A 25,138-nucleotide genomic window follows, 5' to 3' on the forward strand; every position below is an offset into this window, starting at 1 on the left:
TTACAGAAGAATATTCCTACGGGCCAAGCAAACAAAGCTAGGTGGGCCAGTCCAGTCCGTCATCTCCGCCCTAAGCGTCACATTGGTGGAGACCGCAGCTGTCCAGTTCCGATCGACGCCTCTCTGGGAGCCAGGTGAGCGTAACAGAACGCGAAGCCAACCCACAAATTCCCACCCGGGCGTTATGGATACCTCAGAGACTCACCAATTGGCCCAATTACTAGGGGAACTGAGGGCTGAAGTGCCTTCCGCCCGTCAAGAAACCAATGCTCTTAGGAGAGAACTGATTTTGTCAAAGGAGCGAACTGATGACCTTGCTAGGCAACTATTGCAAAGCCAGGCTGGACAAGCACCCCTACCTGGTTCCGGGGGAAATCCAGCTCCTGTGTTATCAAGTAACCCTGTGCAAATAAACCTACCAGGAAATATTCCATTAGCCCCACCCGAACGCTTTGCCGGAGATCCCAAAAGGTTTGCCGTGTTTATGAACCAATGCCGCTTGCACTTTTTATGCAGACCTGGAGCCTTCCCAAACGATCAAGCCAAGGTAGCCTTTGTATTGTCATATCTCAGTGGCAGTGCAGCTGATTGGTCAATTCCACTAGTTACTCAGGATGACCCAATTCTTTGGGATTTTCAGGGCTTTCAAACTAGCATGGAAATACTATTTGCCCAGCACTCCCAATGACAGGCCCTGGATAACAAACTTTTGTCCCTACGACAGGGTAACGAGGACCTTCTATCCTACATCGCGACCTTTACTAGGTTAATAGTGGAAACTGGATGGCCTAAGGTAAAACGAATCACGTTATTTCATCGAGGGCTTCGAGGAGAACTCAAGGATGGTTTGGCTCAAGTCGTGAACCCACCTCAAGACTGCGCTGAATATATAGACTTAGTGGTCTAGTTAGATCACAGACTTCAGAACAGAAAGGCTGATCGAGCCAAGTTTGAGAATCGGGTGTTGGTCAAAACCCATGCTAACCCCAAAGGAGCAGATGCTTCAGAACCCATGCAAATCGGAGGGGTTAAAGGACCCTTAACCCAGAAGGAAAGAGAAAGGAGACGGCAAATGCAATTGTGTCTATATTGTGGAACCTCTGGACATTTTCTACGGGATTGCCCTGTAAAACCACCCAAGAAGGTGGTAGGAGCTGCTGATAAAAGCCGTATGGAGTCAGACTCGGGGAAACGACCACGCCCGACAAGCGTAGAGGACCGCTTGCCGAGCTTAAAGAAGGATACTCAGACCTCGCATTTTATCATACCAATGGTCCTCGTACCTAGATCCAGGGCAGCCATCGCGTATGCACGCAGTAAGAGCATACATTGATAGCGGGGCCATAGGAAACTATGTGAACTATGAATTGGCTTCCAGGATGAATCTACCTCTCTGCCGAAAAACCACCTCAGATGTCATCACCACAGTCGATGGAACTGAAATAGCCTCTGGGCCTGCAACTCATTCCACCGCAGAGATGACACTATTGGGTCAGGATGGGCATCGAGAGACTATTGTGTTTGATCTAATCAAAGCCCCACAGTTCCAAATAATACTGGGGATACCTTGGTTGGTATTGTATTGATTGGCGAGAGAAGAGAATAACCTTCCCGGATTGTGCACAAACCTGTTACCCAAAGAAAAATCAGAACGCAGGCCTGGCCACAGTAACCGCAGCATCCATGCAACTACCTCCAGAATACCAAGAATTCCAGGAGGTCTTCCAAAAGGAACAGGCAAACACCTTACCTCCTCACAGATCATACGATTGTCAAATCGATCTCATACCCGGTGCACAACCCCCTTGTAGCAGGATCTATGCCTTTACGGAACCTGAGAACCTTCACCTATGACAATACTTAGACCAGTACCTTGCCAATGGCTTTATTCGCCCATCCAAGTCCCCTGGATCTTCAGCTTTGTTGTTCGTGCCCAAAAAGGAAGGTGACCTCAGAACGTGCATAGACTACCGCGCATTGAACCAGATAACTGTTAAGAACCGATACCCGTTGCCTCTGATCCCTGAACTACTAGACCGAGTGAAGGACGCTTGTATATACACTAAATTAGATCTCCGGGGGGCATACCATCTGGTACGTGTAAAAGAGGGCGACGAATGGAAGACTGCTTTCCGCACTAAGTATGGGTTATTCGAATACCAAGTGATGCCTTTCGGGTTGTGCAATGCACCAGCAGCCTTCCAATACTTCATGAACGATGTCCTTCGTGAACTCATTGACGTTTGTGTTGTCGTGTATATCGATGATATTCTAGTATACTCCTCTTCAGAATCTGACCATGTGAAGCACGTCCGAGCAGTCCTTGAGAAATTGCGCCAGCACAAACTATATGCAAAACTAGAAAGATGCGTTTTTCATGCCACAGAAGTTGAATTCCTTGGGTTTATCCTGACCCCAAAGGGAGTCCGAATGGACTCACGAAAGGTGGACGCAATCCTTAAGTGGCCATCACCAAGTTCAGTTAAAGGAGTACAATGCATGCTCGGCTTTGCCAATTTCTACTGCAGATTCATCCCAGATTTTTCACATGTCGTACATCCCATCACAGCGCTCTTGCGAAAAAATAAACGCTTTATGTGGACTGAAGAAGCTGAAAATGCCTTCCAAGAGCTGAAAGCGAAATTCATGTCTGCACCTGTGTTAAAGCACCCGCGCCCTGAACTTCCATACATAGTGGAAACTGATGCATCCAGTCTAGCCATGGGAGCTGTCCTGTCTCAAAAGGACCCTGAAACCGGCCGGCTTCCCCCAGTAGCATTTTGGTCCAGAAAATTCTCGGCACCCGAGTTAAACTATGCGGTTACCGACAAGGAGTTATTAGCCATTAAATCCGCCTTCAAGGCTTGGCGGCACTATCTTCTCGGTGCCAGGCATACCATTACTGTGATCACCGATCACCGGAACTTACAGTATTTAAAAACAGCCAAGGCCCAATCGTCACGTCAACTCCGATGGGCATTATTCTTTGCCGAGTTCGATTTCGTGATAACCTATCGACCAGGTTGTAAGAATGGTAAAGCAGACGCCTTATCCCGAATAGGGATGGGAGAGGCAGAAGTGAACCCAGAACCAGTACCTATAATTTCTGAACAAAGGATTTTTGGCATGACTACTCTACAGACATTAGAGGACATTCAGGTAAAGATCCAGCAACTCTTTGATCCTACAGCCCTGCAGGACTGGGGAAAGAAAGGCCCGGACTACTCTGTCACCAATGATCTGCCTTATTACCAAGGGCGGCTATTTCTGCCACACAAGGAACTACAAGAGCTAGTCATTTCCCATTATCATGATACCCTAATGGAGGGGCACCCAGGTATTGCAAAAACTGAAGCTAAAATTAAAAGACAATTCTGGTGGCCCACCTGGCGAAAGGATATTAAATCATGTGTGTTGTCTTGTGGCATTTGCACCCAAAACAAAAGTCAAAAGAAAAAACCAGCTGGACTCTTACAACCTTTAGACATTCCGCCTACACCATGGCACACCTTATCGTTAGACTTTATTACAGATCTACCTCCTTGTAATGGGTTTAACACCATTCTAGTTATTGTGGATGTTTTTTCCAAGATGGCCCACTTTATTCCTTTAAAAGGACTACCTTCAGCCTCAATCCTGGCCAAAGAATTCCTCGAAAACATTGTTCGCATACATGGATTTCCGTCCGTGTTGGTCTCTGACCGGGGCAGTCAATTCATTTCACATTTATGGAAGAAATGTTGTAAATTGGCGCAAATCGACGTGAGATTATCAACCAGTCACCACCCCCAGACTGATGGTCAAACGGAGAGGACCAACCAGACTCTTGAACAATACCTGCGTTGTATGTTACATCATACTGAGAGTAATTAGAAGGACATTCTTTGGATCGCCGAATATGCATACAATAATTCAGTACATTCTGGAACTGGACAAAGCCCCTTTTATACCCTATATGGGCACCACCCTCGAACCTCAGACCTTGACTCACCCCAACACTTAGAAATGCCCGCAGTGGACCATCTACACGCTACGATTACACAAGCCTTTAAGGAGGCAACTGCACATTTAAAACAGGCGAAGGAGAAATATAAGAAAGATGCTGATCGGCATAGAAGTGATACTCCACAGTACCAGATAGGGGACCAAGTATGGTTGGCCACAAAACACATACCTCTCAAGGGAACGCGGACCTTTAACCCTAGATATTTGGGACCTTTCTCTATTAAGGCCATTATCAACCTGGTGGCCGTCAAGTTGGACTTACTGCTAATATGCGAATTCACCCTGTCTTTCATGTGTCACTTTTGAAGCCAGTACAACCAGGGACAAGACTAACCAAGCCACCAGACCCCATCCTTATAGACGGGGAACCCGAATTTGAAGTTAATAACATCCTGGACTCCAAGATGGTGAAGTCAAAACTTTTTTATTTAATCGACTGGAAGGGTTACGGACCACAGGAAAGGTCTTGGGAACCTAGTGACCACGTGCATGCACCTCGATTGGTGAAAAGATTCCACCAAAATTACCCAGACAAACCAAAACCACGGGGAAGAACGACTTTAGGAGGGGCCTTGGGGGGGGGGGAGTGCTGTCATGATGCCTACCCCTGGGGAACCAGACCAGGTCATAGAGTTGAGTTTACCTGATGCAGACCATGCTGCAGAGCTCTAAGCCAAATGAGGCTTGGAAGGGACTATTTTACCTAGGGACTATTTTTTACTCGGGTGGGGCTGGGGAGGAATACTTACCTGGGACTACTTTGGAGGCTATTTAAACCACGCCCGAAGAGTAGCACATGCTTCGTGTTATTCTGCATCCAGCAGCGTTGTGTGTCTGTGCGTTTGAACTTGCTTGATATATTAGTGCCAGTGTATTTTCATAAGTGTGTTTTTAAATAAATAATGATATACTTTTATACCAAAGCTCTGGTCAGTGTTTGCTTGTTCTACTGTAATTTTAGCCCTATTATGTATATTCTATATACTGCCTAACTCTTCTTGAGAGAAGTCTGACTGCTCAGCCACAGCTACCAGGTAAATCTGGGTGGTGCAGACTGCTACCAGTTGAGTTTACTGCTTACTCCTGTAGTCTTAAACTTTTTGCAGTGGTCCCTAAGGGAACTGCACAGGTTTCTGCCTAACACTGTTCTCCAGAGTTGGACCAAGTTCTGGTCTTGTTTTGGTTTGCTGTTTGGGTTTTATGTTGTTTGTTGCGCTTGGCGACCCCTGGATTTTGATATGTATGCGCCTGCCGTTAATGTACCTTCCACCTGTGTCCTCCGTGGTATCTGTGATGGCTTTTTCACATTCGATTGTGTATTTGTCCTTGACCCAGTTACTCATAGGGGCTCATTTCCCTTTTTGTATATTGTTGTTCGGGAAGGGGGCGCCTTTGTTTCAAAAAGCATGGTTCTGCCCTTTCTAAAATAATCTGCGCTTGGTGTTGGGTGCCCAGCTTTATTTACTTCTGGTCTGTGTCTTTTGGTGGGTCTCCGTTATCTCTGCGGTTTGTGGTGTGCCCCTCTTATTTTCCTGGTTGTCCAGATCCCCATTATTCTTGTGTGGGAGGAGGGGTAGTTGTTGTGTGTTTTGCCTTGTGCCCTTAATGGGCCGGGATCTTACCGGAGATTGTTCCCGTTCTTTTTTGCTTTCCGGAGATGCCTCTGATGTCCTCTCCTTTGATCCTCTTCCCCACGCTGCTGTTAGTGTCGTGAGCAGGCAGCAGAGCGACTGGGCCCGCCTTGCCGTCTTCACCTTCCCTGTTCCGCCTGTTGGGGCTTCGCTTACCCTCTTTGTGTGGGGCTGATTCGCTGTGCTGTTGGGGGGGGCTGGCAGCCCATCCCCTCTTCGTTCTCTTCCTTGCGTGTGCGGGTGATGTGTTGTTGGCAGTCCGACTCGGGAGGGGGCGGGCTCTGGGTTCTCTTGTGCTCCTTCCGCTCTGCCCGCTGCTGCCTGGCTCTCTTCAGGGATGTCCTGCATTCTAGGGCAGGCACCCGCTCCTCCTCCCGCGTGGCAGACCTTTCGAGCGGTCTTCTTGTTCGGTGGCCAGTTGCCGCTGTTAGTTGTTAGTTCTCGCCCTTTTTCTGGCCCGCTTCCCGATCCATTCTCCACAGGAGTCACTCCACCGGGGCCTCGCCCTGCTGCGTAGCTGGAGTTTTCCTGCCGCTTCCTGACCTGGGGACGTGCCGATCCGATTCTCACTTGGGCAGGGTTCCCCGTTTCTCTTTGTCGTCCCCCTTCTCCCTCTCTGGTGGAGATGCGGTGATGGGGACCGAAGACCTTTTTTTTGTTATATTTCTTTGCTGTTGTGGCCCGAGCCGGGGGATGGAGCTTCGCTCACGCACGTCCTCCCTGCTCGGCCGCCATCTTGGACCCTGAAGGTACTTCTTAGTACGGTGTGTAAGGCATTTCACTTCAATAATAGGTCATCTTTAAATAGTCTCTGAATATATCTTGTAACAGTCTTTGTAACTCTTCAAGAGTGGATTGTAGTTTTCCCTTCTCTTTGATAACCTCTTCTTGTTTTTTTAATGTCAGAATAACCTTTCTCTCGTGGCCAACTGTGGCTAGATTTACTTGGTTCTGTGTCATATTTCCACATTTTGAAGGCCGAACACCAAAAAGACTGATTAATTTTGGTTGTTTTGCTGTAGCCTTCAAAATGCCGAAATATGACCTAATAGGCCCCAACCCTGACCCGCTCGCGTCCTGTTTTCTTTTTGTTGGTAAATGGGACTTTCACCGCCCGTACCCCCTTTGATTCCCCTTCACACCCTACCCTGCCCTGCACCACACATTCCCCTCATTTTCCAAAACAAGCAAACATCTGTACCCGCACAACCGCCCCCTGCCTTTCCCACCACAAACATTCACCCACTTCTCCCTCACATACATGTACACACACCAAATACATGCACACTCCAAAACAAACAGTTACCTTACTCGAAACACGTCCATCGCTGCACCTCACCTGTCAGCCCTTGAGCACACTCGTGTGTGTCGCAGGGAGCATCTGTCATCACAAATATGGCCATGCATCGAGAGGAATGCAGCGTAGGAAGGAGTAAGGTGAGTGAGGGGAGCAGTGGAGTGGAGAGGGGTTTGTTTATGGGCTAGGGAGGTGGGTGAATGGGGTCTAAAGGATAGATTTAGAAAGACTGCATTATCGATTTGAATCGGTCTTTCTAAATCGATCTTTTTTTTGTAGCAAATAAAATAAAACTACATTATGGCCCTCATTACGACCCTGGCGTTAAGGGATTACCGGTACCGGTAAGGGTACCGGTACCGGTAATCCCTTAACGCCTGATTACGAGGTCCCTTTGCGGGTCCCGACCTTAACAGCTGGTGTGTACCAGCCGTTAAGGTAAGGACCCGCAAAGGGACCTTGAAGGTGATTACGGTACCGTATTTTGCGGTACCGTAATTACCGCCTTCCGCATTCCCATTGAGCCCTATGGGGCAAAAATGGAAATGGGGAATGGCCAATGGTAAATGGAGAATTACCGCCCCGCCAACCTTAGACTGGGGCGGTAATTCCCCATGTCACCATGGCGGATCCGGTAAATTACCGGTGTTAACCATGGCGCTAATAGCGCCATTGGTTAACGCCAGGGTCGTAATGAGGGCCTATGACTTAGTACTGATTTACTTTGGTCTGTTTGCTTTTTATATAGCTTAACTGGTCTGTTTTCTTTAAACTGTGATTCACTGTAATTTTATCCCCATTTGGTCTTGTATGGATTGATTTGTGACTCTATCCCTTTTTCCAGGGTATTATTGTCGGTTGATATTCAACACAAAAACGAGGCCAGAAGCTAGGTTAACCAAAACTCTATAAAATGAGAATTACATTTGGGGAAAGTTTCATAACATTAGGGCATACTGTGAGGTTGTGGTTCCTAAGCCATGGAAGACCAAACAGATCATTTGTAATCCTTTTTACTCGAGAGTGGCAATGAAGTGTGCGCATGTAGCAGTGTACCACATTTGACAAAATGTCTACTGCTGTGCAGAAGTACATGGATGAGTAATGGCTGAACTGCCTACTCATCCCCACATACTACTAAACCAGCAGTGATCTCAATCATAAAAGTGCAACAGGCAGAGCCCGGAAAGTATAACTCCTTCAGCAGTAGGGCAGGCAGAGGGTAGGTTATATCTTGATGAAGGGTGTGAGATGTGTCACAGATGGCCTTAATCATTCACAGACTTGCAAGAAAATGTCAAGGGTTTTATTAATAATAGATCAAAATATATGGACTGTTTCCTGGAGCAAGGTTGGTAGACAGGCAATTGGATTATAGGCAACAGCTGAAAAGGGGCTTGGCATTCTCTCCCATACCCCCTGTGGGATTCCGACACTAGGCCAGGCCCCTATATTCCCCGGTCAGTGCTACCGACCAGTAACCCCTACTCTCTGCTATTGACTTGGACTCACAGTGGGTCCCTGAGACGCTGGCTGTCTTATCTCCCTCAGAGACTTATTTCTTGTCCTTACACAAGCGTTGACTAGTACTAGTGGGTGGTGTATGTGTGCAGTTTGCTCAACTAGCCCTCTATATCTTTTGTACTCTCCTCACCTTTTCTCCTTCTCTGTCCAACCTCACCCACTCTCATCTCTGCTAGTACTCTACCTTCTCCACACTACTACAGCTCTCCCTCTTCTGCACTACTAATATTCTTCCTGCACTACCACTGCTTCTGCTCTCACGATTACTGTTTTCATTGCTACTGCTCCCAATGCTACTGCTCTCACTCCACCCCTCTCCTCACACTCCACTCCTACACCTCACTCTAATAGCCTGACACTCACCTGGCACTAACTCTTTCTCAGAATGACTACTAATAATCCACTTTGCTGCTCCTATCTAAGACACTATGGGCCTCATTACAAGTATGGGGGGATCCTGCCGGTAAAACCGGCAGGATACCACCAAACAGACCTACAGTTACCACCACCTGATATACCGGAATGACTGGCATATTACAGATGACGGCAACGGTAGGTTAACCCCCATGCCATGCCACAGGACTCCATTTGGACATTGCCAGTATTACCAGCACTGGCTGGAGGTAAATCAGGACACCCCACCAGCACACTTGTACTCTGCTGGTCCTGAAACGTGCCGGTAAACGGAATTACCGGCACATTAATACCAGACCGGCGGGAGGCCCCATGTTTATCTCTCTCTCTCCTTCTATGCACCTACCACCCTGCTTCTTATAACACACTATACTAAACACAACTGGTACCACTCTCTCAAATACCTCGCCTTCGCTAAGCTCTACCACCAACTCTCCAATGCTCAGCCGCCCATCCCCCGTCTGGTCTCTTGGTACACTTTCAGCTCCTCCTGTGACCACAACCCACAATCTGCCTTTCCTGTACACTGTGGGCCTCGTGGTTAAGTGCCTTTCTCCACTTCCGATTGGGTGTATTACTCAGCTGACTCCTTGCACCAACGGTGCCTGTCTTTCCCTAAGAACCCATCTGAAAGGCTTTAAAAAAGAAGATTCCGGGAGTTGTGGTTCTGAAAGGGAAAAGAGAAAACAGTGGCCATCACTGTATTTGGAGGCATTGAGACACAGAGTGGTACATGGGTTAACATTATCAGCACATGGGGGGATTTTTCAGGTACTGGGGACCCCTTAGTTCCCACATCAGATGCCTGTGGCAGGGCTGGTTCTGACTTTTGTTTTAGCAAGCCACCTGCCTCAGGTTGAGAAGTGTCTCTCCCCTTCCCCTTTGAAATGGTCATGACCCTGACCCAGTCACAGCTGATAACAGTAGCAACCCAAACAACTTAGGTACAATAGTCCGAAATAAAAGAATGTCTAATCAAGATTCTATAGCAGTTTCAACTTTTAAACAAACAATAAAATACAATAAAATGTATCAGAAAACACTAGGAAAACTGACCTCTATAAAAAAAAACACAGAGAATGCAGACTTATGTGAAAAGGGCACTCTGGGTAGATGAGCAGCAGGGTTCAGGCACAGGATTGGAACCAGGACACTGTTCAAGGGATATGTATTGAAGAACAAGGTAGAGAAGGAGAGCTTAAAAGTCACTATGGTCCAAAAAGTGGACGAGGGCGACAGGGCTTCATCGCATTGTTTTGTCTGGGTGATTTTGGTGCCGGGCCAGTTGAGGGGCTGTACTGACAGGTACAATGATGCAGTGCTGTTCAGCAGCAGTGGCGGCTTATGGTTCAAAGACGCTGTAGGGGAGGGCAGCAATGTCGGGTTGACGGCTCTGGAAGACTCAGCGGCCTCAGAAGTGGAGACTGGCCTTCAGCAGCAAGCGGGCTCTGATGGATTGACACTGCATCAGGGCAGTGCAAAAGCGTTCGGCTGAAGCTCGAAGAAGCTGGTGAGCCGGCTGCAATGTCCAATTGGGGATGCTAGAAGACTCTGCGGGTCTCAGATGCAGAGATAGCAGAGTTTCGGCGTTGGTGTCAAGCAAACTCAGAGATACAAGGATACAATGGTGGCATATTTTTGGGTATATACTTTTTTTTTTCAAATTTATTTTTAATGGCTTTTGTTTAAGAAGGGATCATTCAAAACAAGCAATATGGGGTGTGGCACCCCAAGAACATCTTAAAGGCTATGATTCCCACAATTTTAATAATCCTGCTCTAGCTTTTATTATGTAGGAATAGGGTTGGAAAAATGCCTCTCTCTCTCCCTAAAGCTCAGAAGGGGTTCCCTACCTCAAAGAAACCCAGTGAAATTGTTAGGAAGTCCCAAACCAAAAAGTCAGCCACTGTCATGTCTCAAAACCTACTTCTGTCCCTAACACTAATAATCTAAACTAATTGTGCAAGGATGATCCGTTCTCAAAGTAACAAGTGTTCTTTGTGTCTTCAACCAACAGAAAAGTTCCTAGTCTCTCTGGTATTAAAGTGATGCAAAACAATCTTATAAAATATAAGATTCCAATGCGAGGGTGTGTGTTCCTTTCCCCTAGTTTTCCTCTTATTTTAGGCCAATCCCTTAAGGGCTTCTGAGCCCCCGTTCCTTTAGATAAAATGTCTCTGGGCAATTGACAAGGTAATGCGTCTTGTGTTTGTGCTTCTTTATCCTATCAACTTAGCCTTCGTTATCAGGTGTAGGATTCCTTTTTGTTAGGTCCAGGGTCCTTTACCCTCTTATTTTCAACCTCTCATCTGGTTGTGAGTCCTGGACTCGCAAGAGCTTGGTTCACTCCCCTGCGAAGCCAGTGTTCTCTCATGGACTGTCTTTCTTTGACTCACAGGGTCCCAGACCCTCTTAACTTTGAACTCTGATTTCTCATATGGGTGTGGGTCCCAGACTCGCACTGCAGCATAGTGTCTGCTTGCTTTACTTCCTTGCCAAGCATACACCTCTTTACACCGGGCTTTACTTCGTTTATATTCAGGGTCCCAGACCCTCTTGACTCAGACTTGGACTGATGCGTTGTATCTGCTTGGTTCACTCTCCTGCCAAATACACAACTCTTCCTTCTTTACTTTAGGGTCCCAAACCTTCTCTTTCATCAGGGTCCCAGATCCTCTTATTCTTGGGTGCCGGTATCAGACTCACACTGTTGCATTGTATCTGCTTGGTTCACTCTCCTGCCAAGTATACAACTCTTCCTCGTTTGCTTCACGGTCACAGACCCTCTCTTTCAGGCTCCCATGTTCGGCCTGTTGCTTCCCCGGACCTCCCGCACCACCCGGGCAACCCACAAACATGTTTCCTTCCTTCTCACAGGTATCTGCGGTTCCCGAGCAGCTGCGTCCCTTTCTGAGGCTCTGGTAGTGTTCTGGTCTCCAGCGGGGGTCTGTGGCAGCTCTGCAGTCTTCCAATGCTTCCCAGCTGCACATTCTCTCTCTCTTGCTCTTCTCCAGTGCCTTGGGCGCTTGGAGGATTCACTCAGTGGCACCGCGAGTAGTCCTTGCCTTGTGGACCACATTCAGGTTCTCCCATTCCTCCAGTTACAGCATTCCATCTGGCTTGTTCCCTTGCACAGCTCCCCCTGTTCCTCCTCAGAGGACTGCTCTCTCCTTTTGACGTCCCAGCTTATCTACTTTCAAACTCCTGCGTGGGATTGCCGTACTGCTTTGGGCCAATTACTTGCATTGAGAAGCTAGACTGCTCACTCTTCTTCTCCCAAGTGATCCTTGGACTGCAGGGTCATCTTCTTCTTCAAAGTACCAGTTTCAAACCTATATGTACAACAGTTTGCACTTTGTGTTCTTTCAGTCTTGTCATGTCTGTTGGGCTGACTGACTTGGCAACAAAACATATTGGCTCTATCTGAAAAGGGGGAAGAGGATTTAGGAGTAGAGAAGGGATTAAGTATATGAAAGCAGGTTCATACTGCATTCTCTGTTGATGGTCGTCCCCAATACCATAGAGGGGTTCCTTCCCCATGTGATCCTCTCTTGGTGCACCACCCCCAGGGGGCTATCGTACTGTGGACGCATCATCCTGTGCCCATGAGAAAGGTCTCCCCTAGGGGAAAAGGGACGACATCCTCAGATTCGTCACATACCTTTCCCTTATGCTGCTGGTTTCCTCATCTCCAAGTGGAAAACGGGACAAAAAGTCTACATTGCACTGCTCGTTACCTTTCCAGTGTTCGACATGAAAGCAATACGGTTGGAGATCAAGAAACCAGTGCATAATTCTGAGGTTGGTGTCTGTCACGACGAATCCTGGTCCAGCGCAGAAGCAGCACGAACTCCTACCTCCCCTTGGCGGTCTTTGTGCCTGGAATTGTGTTTGCTCAGGCCTCCACGACCCCCAAAGGGAAAGAGGGTTAGGGTCCACGGATTAGATTGGGTAGAGGGTGGTAGGAACACCGGGTAGAGGTTTAGGGAGAGGTGGTGGATAGGTAGGGGGGATTGTAGGGAAAACATGCTCCTTGGCTCTTGTCTTGCAAGCCTGTCCAGCTGACTTGATGCTGGTATGCTGTATTGCTGAGTTCTTGCAGCACCTTGCTGTTTATGCGTACTCACACATACGTGCACTCACATTCATACATGCACACCCCCCGCCAGAGGCTTAACCACTCAGTTAATACCAGCACTAAGTTATTACCCCACAGTAGTCAATAGAACATATGCAGTGCTTAGCTCAGCCCTATTTGGTGCCCCTATATGAGGCGCCTTAGTAAGCACTTGCTTCAGTGTCACTGGACATGAAATGCTATAAACATTGGAGCTGTCTTAGTGCTCTGCCCTGAACTGAACATAAAATGAAAGAACACAGAATGTCACCCTATCACCTGTGCGCGGCTATCTAACAGCTAAATAACGCTACGCCAAACACAGTAAATAGCATTGTATATAAAGGAACCAGCACTTAGCTGTGGCTGTTTTCGTGAGTTCTGCAAGCCGTCTCTGCATTCAGCTGTCCTGCGGTCTCCCGAGGCTTGTGAGCCGCGTCTATGACTATCAAAGGGGAAACAGTTAGTGCACGCTCTTAGTACGTAAAGTGTTGCTTTTTTCACTGAGAATCAAGATAACATGCTTCCTAAACAGTAGGGAGCTTTATGCTGCATGTGGTTAGTGCTCCGGTGCAACCTCTGTGTTAGTTGAGTACCCCCTCGTTCCTTCACTGCTCCGGTAAATGCCTCTGCGTAAACCGGTATCCCCCATGCCTTTCCCAACACTGGCATGCGGTCAATGGAAGGTTAAAAGCATGCGTCGTTCCCGTAACCAGCGTCTGCTTTAATAGCACTTATCTTTTAGGCCCATGGGACCTGAAGGATCGACTTTGGGCGAGGGCTGGGCCCCGCAATGTGCATTCACCAGCAGGTGCTTCTCCTGATGCGTCCGCCCGGAGGAAGAGTTGAGTGCGAACAAGCGTTTAGGTCTCGCGCGTGCGCACGAGATAGGGCGTTGGCCTGGGCGTTGCCCGGCAAGTTTGTAGGCTCTGTGTGCCTTTTCTCTGTGTAGGAGGTGCCGGGGCTGCTGGGAGTTGTAGTTCTTGGTCCCTAACTGCTTGGACTTGTAGTTCTGTTCCCTTTTTGTCCTGATAGTGAGTTCCTTGTACCTTTTGCCAGCAGATTTCAGCCTGCCACACCTAGTACACCTACAAGAAGGAGAAATGCTGCATTTGCTAAATGAATAGGTCCCCAAAGTGCCTGCAACTAGCTGCTTTCTGTGTTTTCTGTGGTTTAGCTTCTGCTTTAAGACAGTGGGCCTCATTACGACCTCGGCGGTAGCCATGCCACTATTGGCGGCATGGCTGCTGCCGAAATCGCATCCGTGTCTGGGTTCCCAGAATGAGGAATTACCGGGCCATTCCGAGTTCGGAGGGCCTGGTAATTCCTCCCTCCAAGGACCCGGACCTTCCCCATTCCCATTTCAGCCCCCATAGGGCGGAATGGGAAAGGGAGCAAACAAAGGGCCGATTACGAGTGGCCCGTTGTTTGCTCCCTCTTCCCCTCGTGGCACCCGGTAAGCATACCTGGTTTTACCAGGCGTGCTTACCATGTCCCGCGAGGGGACCTCGTAATGTGGCTGAACGGGTTTAGTGGGTCTGCATCCTTTTGCGGCATCCGTTAACCCGTTCCGCCAGGGTCGTAATGAGGCCCAGTGTCTTTATGGAAACTCACCCTAGTGAGGGGTGAGTGGTCAATTATTAACCGGAATTTCCTAGCAGTGAGATAATACTTCAAATACCCCACAGCCCACTTTATGGATTGAGCCTCCAGTTCAATTGTCGCCTAATTTCTTTCCTTAGGGAATACTTACCTGCTGATGTACAGTATTTGGTGTTCTATTCTCTCATATTTCTGGGACAAAATGCTTCCTAGGCCAACCTTTGAAGTGCCTGTTTGAAGAATAAATTCTTCGGTAAAGTTGAGTACTTTCAATACTGGGACATTAAAGAGGATAGATTTTAAAGTATTGACACAGGCCTGGTCGGTTTGATCTCATTTAGGTTTTTGGGGTTCCGCATTTCTTAATTTGTCGCTAAGACAGGCACTGATGAAAGAGCAGTTTGGTATGAACCAACAGTAATATCCCACCAAACCGAGAAAGTTTCTTAGGTCTCACTTAGTTTTGGGTACTGGTGTTTCCTGTACTGCTCTAACTTTCTCAGTTGGGGTTGCGGTAGCCCATTGCTGACAAGACAAAACAAATGCTTAACATTGGATTGGGCCAAATGGCACTTTTTTGGGTTGGCAGTAAGACCAGCCTTCCTCAGAGCACTGTTAACCTCATAGAGATGCCTCAAGTGTTCCTCCCAAGTTTTGTTATGAATAACTATGTCATCCAAGTAGGCCCCGCAAAACCCGGAGAACCGTCATAGGACCTGATCCATTAATCTCTGAAAGGTTGTAGGTGCCCTGTGGAGCTCAAATGGCAGACCTTTAAACTGAAATAGCTCCACAGGAGAGGAGAAGGCTGTCTTTTCCTTGTCTGATGGAGTCAATGTTACCTGCCAATAGCCTTTCGTGGAGAAGACATTTGCAGAGCCCAGTCAATCAATAAGTCACCTATCCTAGGCATAGGATAATTGTTGAACTTGGATAATGGATTTAACTTTCTGAAGTCAATATAACATCTCCACGAGTGATCCGGCTTTATTACTAAGACTATTGGCAATGGTTCTATTATATCAGAAGCTAGCATTTTCTCCACTCCCTGTAGGACTATTTCTCTGAGGACATCCGGAATTCAGTAGGGTTTTAGATTGACAACTTTATCAGGAGGAGTATGGAGGTAATGAAAAAAATCTTTGACTCTTTCTGGTTTCGCTGTCAAAGACATCTGGGAACTGATCTAACAGGGTTTGTGTGTCCTGTTTCTTACTGGGTGGTAGATGAGTAAATTGATTCCATCTACTTCATGTGTCAGGAGACTAGCCATCACTGCAGAAGTTATTTCAACTGGGTCCTCCCTCCACTCCTTTAACTGATTGATGTGATAAATCTTTGTTTTGGCCCGCCTATCTGGTTGTGACACCCGATAAATACAAGGTCCTGTTCATTCCAGAATTTCTTGCGGACCATGCCAACATTTGATGTTCTGAGATGGGAAGGAGTACCAATACTTTCTGACCAATAGAAATGGAACAGGCAATGGTGTTTCTATCATAATTGGCGTGTTGGTGTTCTTGGGATTTACTAAAATGGGAGTATACTATAGATCTAATTACAGCCATATGTTCTTTTAGATGTTGGCCAATCTGGGTTAAGGGTAAGATGGCCTCTTCTCATTCTTCCCACGTTTCTCTAATTGTATCAAGAACATCGCTGAGGTCTCATCCATATAGAATCTAGAAAGGGGTGAAGCCTAGGGACGCATGGGCCTTTAGATTAGCAAACAGGGCCCACGCTATGATGGTGCCCCAATTTCTCCCATCTGCTTCAACCAATTTTTTAAGGATGATTTTCAAGGTTTTATTAAATCGTTCAACTAACCCATCAGTTTGTGGGTGATAGACTGAAGTTCTAAGGGTCTTGATCTGTAGAAGTCCTTTTGCTTCTGCCATAAACTGGCCCATGAAAGTGGTTCCCTGGTCAGTCAGGATTTCTTTATGAAAACCTACTTGGGACAACAAGGGAAGGAGGTGTTTGCCGATTTGTTGTGTAGTGTTAGACCTCATAGAGAAGGCCTCTGGGTATCTGGTTGCATAATCTACTATCACCAAGATATACTAGTTCCCTCGTTTGGAAGTTTCCAAAAGGCCATCAATGTCCATTCCTTTTCTTGAAAAAGGGACATCAATATTAGGGAGTGGCTGTAATGGAACTGGTGGGGGAGTATGAGTGCTGGTTTTCTGACAGAATGGGCAGGTCAGAATAAGGTTTTCACCTCTGCATACCCCACTTGCTAGTAGAAGCGATTCAATATCTGGGCCTGTGTTTTAGTAGTCCTAAATGTCCGGTTATACGGTGAGTATGGGCAATTTCTAGAACCATTCCCCTATTGCTGCTTGGTACTACCATTTGGGAGTGTGGGGTCCCATATGGTCCAACATCACCCTTATAGAGTAAGCCATGCCTAAGGAAAATAAATGGACCCGCTTTAGTTCGTCCCTCATCCTCAGAAATGACTTTGAGAAGGGCCTCCGCTAGTATTGGATCATGACACTGTGCAAAGGCTAAGTCAGTAATTATTTTGGTGTAATCTTCACCAGGGGCAATCTTTTTTATCTCAAGATCAATTACTGGTTGTAGTCTGCCTCCCGGAAACCTTTTGTTCCTCTCTCAGTATCTTCTAGTTCGGATTTCTCTTCTATTCTGGGAACAGGGCTTTTTCTAAGATACCCTGTGCTACTTTGTCCCCGGGCTTAATATGATAGGTTTGTTTGGCACTGTTTTGTAATAGTATTTTGACATCCCCTCTGAAATCTGGGTCAATTATACCTGCCATTACATACAGGCCAAACTTCCATGCCAGACCCAACTTTGAGGTCAACCTGATGTAAGTCCCAGAGCGTGGGGTCCATACGAAATTTGTTGGTATTAATTGTCTTTTTGCCAGGATCTATGGCCTCTTCCCTAGTGCTGCAGAGCTCAAATCCTATTGACTGCTTAGCGGCTAATGAGGGAGCACGCTCACTAGGTTTGGTAATTGTAAGGGTCTGTCAGTTTGTATCACCAGGTCAGATCCCACTACTGACACCATATATAAGGGTGCAGAAGTAAGGCTCGGACACAATGGTGACATGTTTTGGGGTACAAACCTTTATTAAGAAAAGTGTTGGAAAAATGCCTCTCTCTCACTAAAGCTAAGAGGGGTTTCCCTACCTCGACGAAATCTAGTGAAATTGTCAGGAAGTCAGAAACTAAAAAGTCAGTCACTGCCGTGTCTCAAAACCTACCTCTGTCCTACCTCTGTCCCTAACATTAGTAATCTAAAGTAACTGTGCAAGGATGATTTCTTCTCAAAGTAACAAGTGTTCTTTGTGTCTTCAACCAACAGAAAAGTTCCCAGTCTCTCTGGCAATGAAGTGATGTAAAACAATGTTCTAAAATACATAATTCCAATAATGGGGTTTGTGCTCCTTTCCCCTAGATTTCCTCTTATCTTAGGCGTATCCCTTTAGGGCTTCTGAGCCACCTTTCCTTTAGATAGAATGTCACTGGGCAATTCACAAAGTGATTGTGCTTCTTTATCCTATCAACTTGGCACAGTTTGCTGTCAAGCGTAGGATTCATTTTGTCAGCTCCAGGGTTCTTTACACTCTTGTTTTCATTTTCTCATGTGGGTGTGAGTCCCAGAATTGCAACGGCTTGGTTCGCTCCCCTGCTAAGCCAGTGTTCTCCTATGGACTATCTTTCTTTCCCCTCACAGGGTCCCAGACCCTCTTGTCATGACTGTGCCACTGGCACATCAATTGGCACACATTGTGGACTATATGGTACACAATTATCACCAAAAACCTTCCCGGACAATACTTAGTCATATTTTTGTCTTTACTTTCCGCTTGCAAGACTTTGGAACTTATTTATTTAATTTCACAAACTACATCTCCCATAATGCACCTCGTGGCAGTTCCCATTCCCTGGCTATTCCTATGCACCAGTCTTAGAACCACAATACACAGAAACCTTAGAGATCAGTGCTGCTTTCTCTTTCCCAGGACCAGAGAAGGAGAAGTCCAATTACTATCAGGTGTGCTGCTCCAGGAGCTGCTAATTAGCCTGTTTCAGCACAGGGCGGGTCAGTATTTAAGCAGCAGCCTGCAAGAGCACAAGTCTCTTGCATTGAGCTAGCTTCCAGCCCTTTGTTGCTTTGATCCTTGGATTTATGCCATGTCCTGTTGTTTCCCGATCCGGCTCCTGTTCAAGAGCCCTGTGCTCCCTGTCTTACAGCCCTGCTACTCTGTCTTCACTCCCCTGCCTTTTGCCCTGCATCTTTGTGCTTTCTACACTGCAGCCCTGCTCCCTCTGTTCCCTGTCTACAGCCCCTTGCTCTCTAACACTAATTATCGTGTTCCCTGCCTATAGTTCCTTGCTCTGTGCCCAGTGCCCGTATTACCTGGCTTTCTCCAGCATGGGGTCTGGCATGGATTCACATGCTCATGAATATTCCCTGTCGTCAGGCTGGGAATCTTCGGTAAAGAAAAAATCAGTTTCAGTTTCGTTTCTGAACTGTCTTTCTACTAATAACCAATCACTGGTCTCTGGGTCATACTGCCCCCAGCCAATGACTGCCCTCTACCTAAGCCCCTCCTCTAGCAGCCATCTTCAGATTTTTACCGAACGTTCAAGTGTTGGGAGTCCTCGTGCTGTAGCTCTCGAGCTTTTACTGTGTTTTGCATTTTTTCGAAGAGTTTACTCTTATATTTTCGGTCAATCGAGCCTCAAGCTCCACCGACTTCGCTTCCTATTAACAGGGACCCGTTTTTGGAATTTTCTACGCCCCTCAAGGGCAATTTTTCGTCGTGTTTTCCACTTCTCGGAGGATTCCGGAAGATCTTTGAGGCCTGCCCCGCATGGACATGGCTCAGGACAAGGGAAGCATGACGCCTACTGGATCCAAGCTGTTCAGGAGCTGCCCTGGCTGCGGGCTTCAGAACATCTTTAAGGAGGATGAGCACTCTCGGTGCCTCTACTACCTTTACGACGACAAATTGCATGTGGAGAAGGACTGTGCGTTTTGTAAGAACATGTCCGAACGGACAATGAAGGATCATCGTATTCGACTCACCAACTGGCTGGAGGGGAAGAGCCCAGCAGCAGGTGAGAACAATAAGAAATCTGAGCGGTCTTCTAAGACCTTCGAGGGCACTCCGGCGACAGGGGCCCAACAAAAGGCTAAGCACCGCGAGTCTGCGGGCACCGGGAGCGCCGATCGGTCGGGCTCCTCGGCTGCCAGGCAGGGCGCACTATCACCGACGCCATCAACCATGAGCCAACGGTCTGGCTCGGTGAAGAGGAAGTCGGAGAACCCGGATAAGCTTTGAGAGAAGCCCCGGTCGATCCTGACGGAGACAGCCGAGGGGGAGTGAGGCGGTGACCCTCCCTCCAAGGTGAAGGCCTCAGGCACGCCCAACGTCGTGAAGGCCCTAATTCACCTGGCTAAGGCCTTGATTGAGGGAGTCGTGGTGGCCCTGGCGAAACCTACAGAGGCTTCCCCAGTGGAGGCAACTTCAGGGGCTAGAGTTTCCCTGCCACCCAGGAGGGAATCGTTTTTTCTGCCTGTAGAGAAGACCCCCGTGAAACCCGAGCAGGGAATAGAGGGGGGGCACGGTTGCCATAACAGACACGGATACCACCTCTGAGGATGAGTTGGCGAATGTCCAAAGGATCTTAGACAAGAAGTTCGAGGAATCCAAGGCCCACTGGAAGGATCCCAACGAGGCCGACGAGGAGAGCGACGGGGGAGCCGACGAGGAAGATAGGGCCGTGGAGGACCTCGAACCCCGACCGTCGGTCCCGTTGCAGCCGGTACCCGTACCACAGGACAATTCAGGTGCGACCTTGAGGGCTATACAGACCCTATGCGCGGAGATAAGGACAAGGATGCCTTTACCCCCCACCGAGGACCCAGCAGAGCCTGGTCCGTCGGGGAGCCCGCCTAGCAAGCGGAGGCCAGTCCATCCTCCTCCCCCCTTTCAGCCTTCACCCCATCCCCTCCTCTGTGGGATGAGACGGGAACAGAGACGGCAACGACGGGGACGGACGACGACGGTGGTGGCGACGGAATGGACCTCCCCTCACCACCTCCTCGGGCCTCCCCACCTGACGAAATTGGCTCCTTCCACGCCATGATCGCCAGGGCATCTGAGCTCTTCCAGCTCTGCCCCGAAGAACAGAAGAAGGAAGGTTTCCTCTACCAACGGCGGGAGGCCAAGAGGAAGACTGTCCTCTCAATCCCGTTACTAGACGACATCTGGGACGAGCGGCTGGCGCTCCTGAGGAACCCGTCCACGGCTCCTGTCAGGAGTGACCGGTATGAGAATAAATTCCTGGTCCCGGACTCTGCCCCTATGTGTCTCAGGGCACAGCCGTCCCCAGATTCGGTGGTCTCCGCGGCGGCCAAGAAGAAGGCAGCGGGGGCGACAACGTCAACTTCAACTTCCCCACCGAATGGCAAGGGGAAGAAGCTGGACGCCATGGGATGACGAGTCATTTCGTCGGTGGCGGCAACGATTAAAGCGGCCAATGCCCTCGCGATCGTGGCACGCTACGACAGGGAGCGTCAGACCACACCATCACGGTGGCCACGGACATCGCCGACACCAGCTTTCGTCAGATGGGCAACAGCATTTGCCTTTGCCGGCGCCGTTGGCTCAAGACCACCGACTTCCGCCAAGACGTGCAGACCAAGGTTCTGGACAAGCCCTTTGACAGGAACAACCTGTTCGGCTAGACAGTGGACGTCTCACTGCAGGCCATCAAGGCAGAAACCGAGACGGCTCGGGCCTTGGGTGTTCTTCAACAACGACGGCTGTCCTTTCGGAACTCCGGAGGCAAGCAAGGTGCCTCCAAAGGATTCGGCGGCGTTCCCTCCTCGTACCGCCAAGCGGCCCGCTCCTCGTCGCAGGAGGCCTACAGAGGACGCGGCAAGACAGGAGGATCCCGTCGTCGTCGCCAAGGAGGCCAAGGCGGCAAAGCCGCGACGAAACAGGATTGAACCGACCGTGGCATCGGGCCCCCACCTGAGCACCCGGTGGGAGGCCGGCTGGCGATATTCGTCAGAGTGTGGGAGTCCATCTCCACCGACCATTGGGTGCTGGATGCCCTAGCCCGCGGGCAGACCCTGGAATTTCAAAAGAGGTGTCCCCGTATTCCACCCGTGGCCAGGAAGGAAAACCACGTCCCCCAACTGCTGCTGGAGGTACGGGCGATTCTAAGAAAGGGAGCTATCAAACTCGTCCCAAAGAAGCTCCGGGGCTCCGGAGTGTACTTGCGATACTTTATCATCCGAAAGAAGACCAGCGGTTGGTGACCCATCCTGGACCTTCGTCGTCTAAACAAGTACATCAGGTCCCAGAAGTTCCGGATGGTCACCCTCCAGCATGTTCTGGGACAGCTGGAGGAAGGTGACTTCCTATCGTCGCTGGACTTGGAGGATGCTTACTTCCACATCCCCATTCTAAAAGGACATCGAAAATTCCTGCAATTTGTGGTCCAAGGGTGACACTGTCAGTTCAAGGCCTTTCCCTTCGCATTGAAGTCAGTGTCCAGCGTGTACACCAAGTGTCTAGCACCAGTGGCGGCGTGGCTGCATCTGCAGGGAATCCACGTCTACCCCTAACTGGACGATTGGCTCATCCGAGCAAAGTCAAGAGAACTCGCCGTCGATCACACAGCAAAGACCGTCCAACTGCTCACCGATCTGGGATTCTCAATCAACTTCGCGGAATCCCAATTGGTACCGTCACAAGTCGCCCTGTTCCTGGGAGCCAGGCTCGACACAGTGGCGCGATTGGCTTTGCCGTCGGAGGAAAGGACGAAGGCCATCCTGGGCAGGGTACAATGGCTGTTGACCATGGACGTGGCCAGGGTGAGGTCCATCAAGTCCCTACTCGGCATGATGTCCTTGTGCATCTACCTTGTGCGCCTATGCAGGCTGCAGATGCAACCTCTGCAGGAGTTCCTCGACGCCCGTTGGATGCAAACGGCGGGCAGCTTCGAAGACAGGATCTCACTCAACGAGACTTTCTGCCAAGCGATCCGGTGGTGGGGCACCTGTGCGCACCTGGTGGCGGGCATGTATTTCCAGACCCCGGCACATCAGGAAACGGTGACGACGGACGCCTCCCTGGAGCGGTGGGGTGTGCACACTGGAGATCTCCACGCAAGAGACCTTTGGCTCCCGGAGGAGAGGTCACTACACATCAATGTCCTGGAGCTCCGAGCCGTGTTCTGGGCCCTCAGGTCGTTCCTTCCGTCCCTCAAGGGCAAGGTGGTAAGGGTCTTCACCGACAACACCACCACGATGTTCTATATCTGGAAACGGGGGCAGCAGATCCCCAGCCCTATCCAAGGAAGCGCAGGATCTGTGGCACTGGGCCGTTGCCCAAGGTAAGTTTCTTGTAACCTTTCATCTGGCAGGAATAAAGAACACCATCGCCGACTCACTCAGCAGGGAGCTGCGCTCGTGCCACGTGTGGGAGCTGCGGCAGGATCAAGTGGCTCTCCTATTCCGACGATGGGGCAATCCCCAGATTGACCTATTCGCGACAGCGATGAACGCCAAGTGCCAGAGGTTCGCCAGCAGGTTTCCCCAGCTGGGGAGCATGGGCGATGCCTTCTCATTCCCCTGGGATGGCCTGTTCCTGTATGCGTTTCCGCCGTTGCCGTTGCGACTCATCAGTCAACTCAGACAGTCCCGGTGCAGGATGTCCTCATCGTACCGGCGTGGCCGAGACAGATTTAGTTCCCGGACCTTCTGGATATGTCAGCGTCCCCCCCAGTCAAACTGCCAGCGGACGCGGATCTTCTCACCAGAGAAGGAGGCGCCATCCTCCACCACGCCTGGCTCCTGCAGCACTAGAGTTCGGAGGATACGCTATCCCGGCGGACTGCAAGGAGGTGCTTACAAAGGACAGCGAGTCCTCGACTCTCAAGTGCCATGGACACAAATGGAAGAGGTTCTCTGTCTGGTGCTGTGAACAGAAGATTAACTCTCTGCGGATTACAGCCCCTCAGGTGCTGCCGTACTTGCTATCGCTGGCCAAGACGGGGCTGGCACATGCCTCCATCAAGATCCATCTGGCGGCTATCTCCCGCTACACCAGAATTCCGATGCGGTCATCCCTATGGTCTCATCGCCTGGTGAAGGAGTTCATGAAAGGGCTGTTCCGATCATTCCCGCCGGTGAAGGCTCCAACCCCGGCGTGGGAGCTCAACGTGGTGCTGACCAGGCTCATGGGGCCACCATTCGAGTCGCTGCATTCGGCACCGTTGAAGTTCCTGTCGTGGAAGACAGCGTTTCTGGTGGCCATCACCTCCGCACGACGAGTGGGAGAGATCCAGGCCGTCTCATGTAAACCTCCATACCTGACATTCCACGAGACAAGGGTGGTTTTGAGGACGCACCCCTACTTCATGCCCAAGGTGCCGTCGGACTTCCATCTCAACGAGCCCTTGGTGTTACCTGTTTTCTTCCCGTCGCCTTCGTTGCCGGCTGAAAGGACTTTGCACTCGCTGGATGTGGCTAGAACGCTGAAGTTCTGCGTGGATCGCACAAAGAGTTTTCGTAAAGACATCACAGCTGTTTGTGAACTTTGGACCTGTGAACCAAGGGGAGGCCCTCTCGAAGGCTTCCATTTCCAGATGGCTCTCCGGCTGCATCATGCACTGTCACCGGTTGGCAAACCGACCATTGCCCGGCCGTCCGAGAGCCCGTTCAACCAGAGCAATCGCTGCTACCGCGGCGTTCCTGTTTGGTGTGCCCTTGCTCGACATTTGCAGGGCTGCTACGTGGAGGTCGACACACACCTTCACGAGATTTTACTGCGTCAACCGGGATTCCAGGGAGGAGTCCAGAGTCGGCCAGGTAGTGCTGCGCAAACCTGTTCGCTTGAAGGTGAGCCTGGTGAGGAGGTAAGAGATGCTTAATGTTGAGCCTTGACACCTACCGTGGTTGTGCATGTGTGTACTGCTTTGTATTCTTATAGTCATGAGCATGTGAATCCATGCCAGACCCCATGCTGGAGAAGGAACAAGTTACTTACCTGTAACTGTTGTTCACCAGCATGAGTCTGGCATGGATTCACATGCAAACCCTACCGCCTACCCCTCTGCGGCTCTTCTCTTGGTCCTACTGCCACTTTACGTGCTACCAAATCTGAAGATGGCTGCTAGAGGAGGGGCTTAGTTAGAGGGCAGTCATTGGCTGGGGGCAGTATGACCCTGACCCAGAGACCAGTGATTGGTTATTAGTAGAAAGACAGTTCAGAAACAAAACTGAAACTGATTTTTTCTCTACCGAGGATTCCCAGCCTGACGACGGGGAATATTCATGAGCATGTGAATCCATAACAAGGAAAAAGGAAGAGTCAACAGCTACCCCAGGTCAAACGTGTAGAGGAGGTGGGCTTAGAAGAGGCATGGAGCTAGTTTTTGAATACTAGCCATTGAAGGTCACAGATAGGTTTGAAGTTGGACAAAAATCTATTTATTTATAGATTTAGACACATATCTAGAAATATTAAGTTCACAAACAGTAAAAACAACAAA

This window comes from Ambystoma mexicanum, chromosome 8 (genome assembly GCF_040938575.1).
Source record: "Ambystoma mexicanum isolate Mex_15411 chromosome 8, UKY_AmexF1_1, whole genome shotgun sequence".
Lineage (NCBI taxonomy): Eukaryota > Metazoa > Chordata > Amphibia > Caudata > Ambystomatidae > Ambystoma > Ambystoma mexicanum.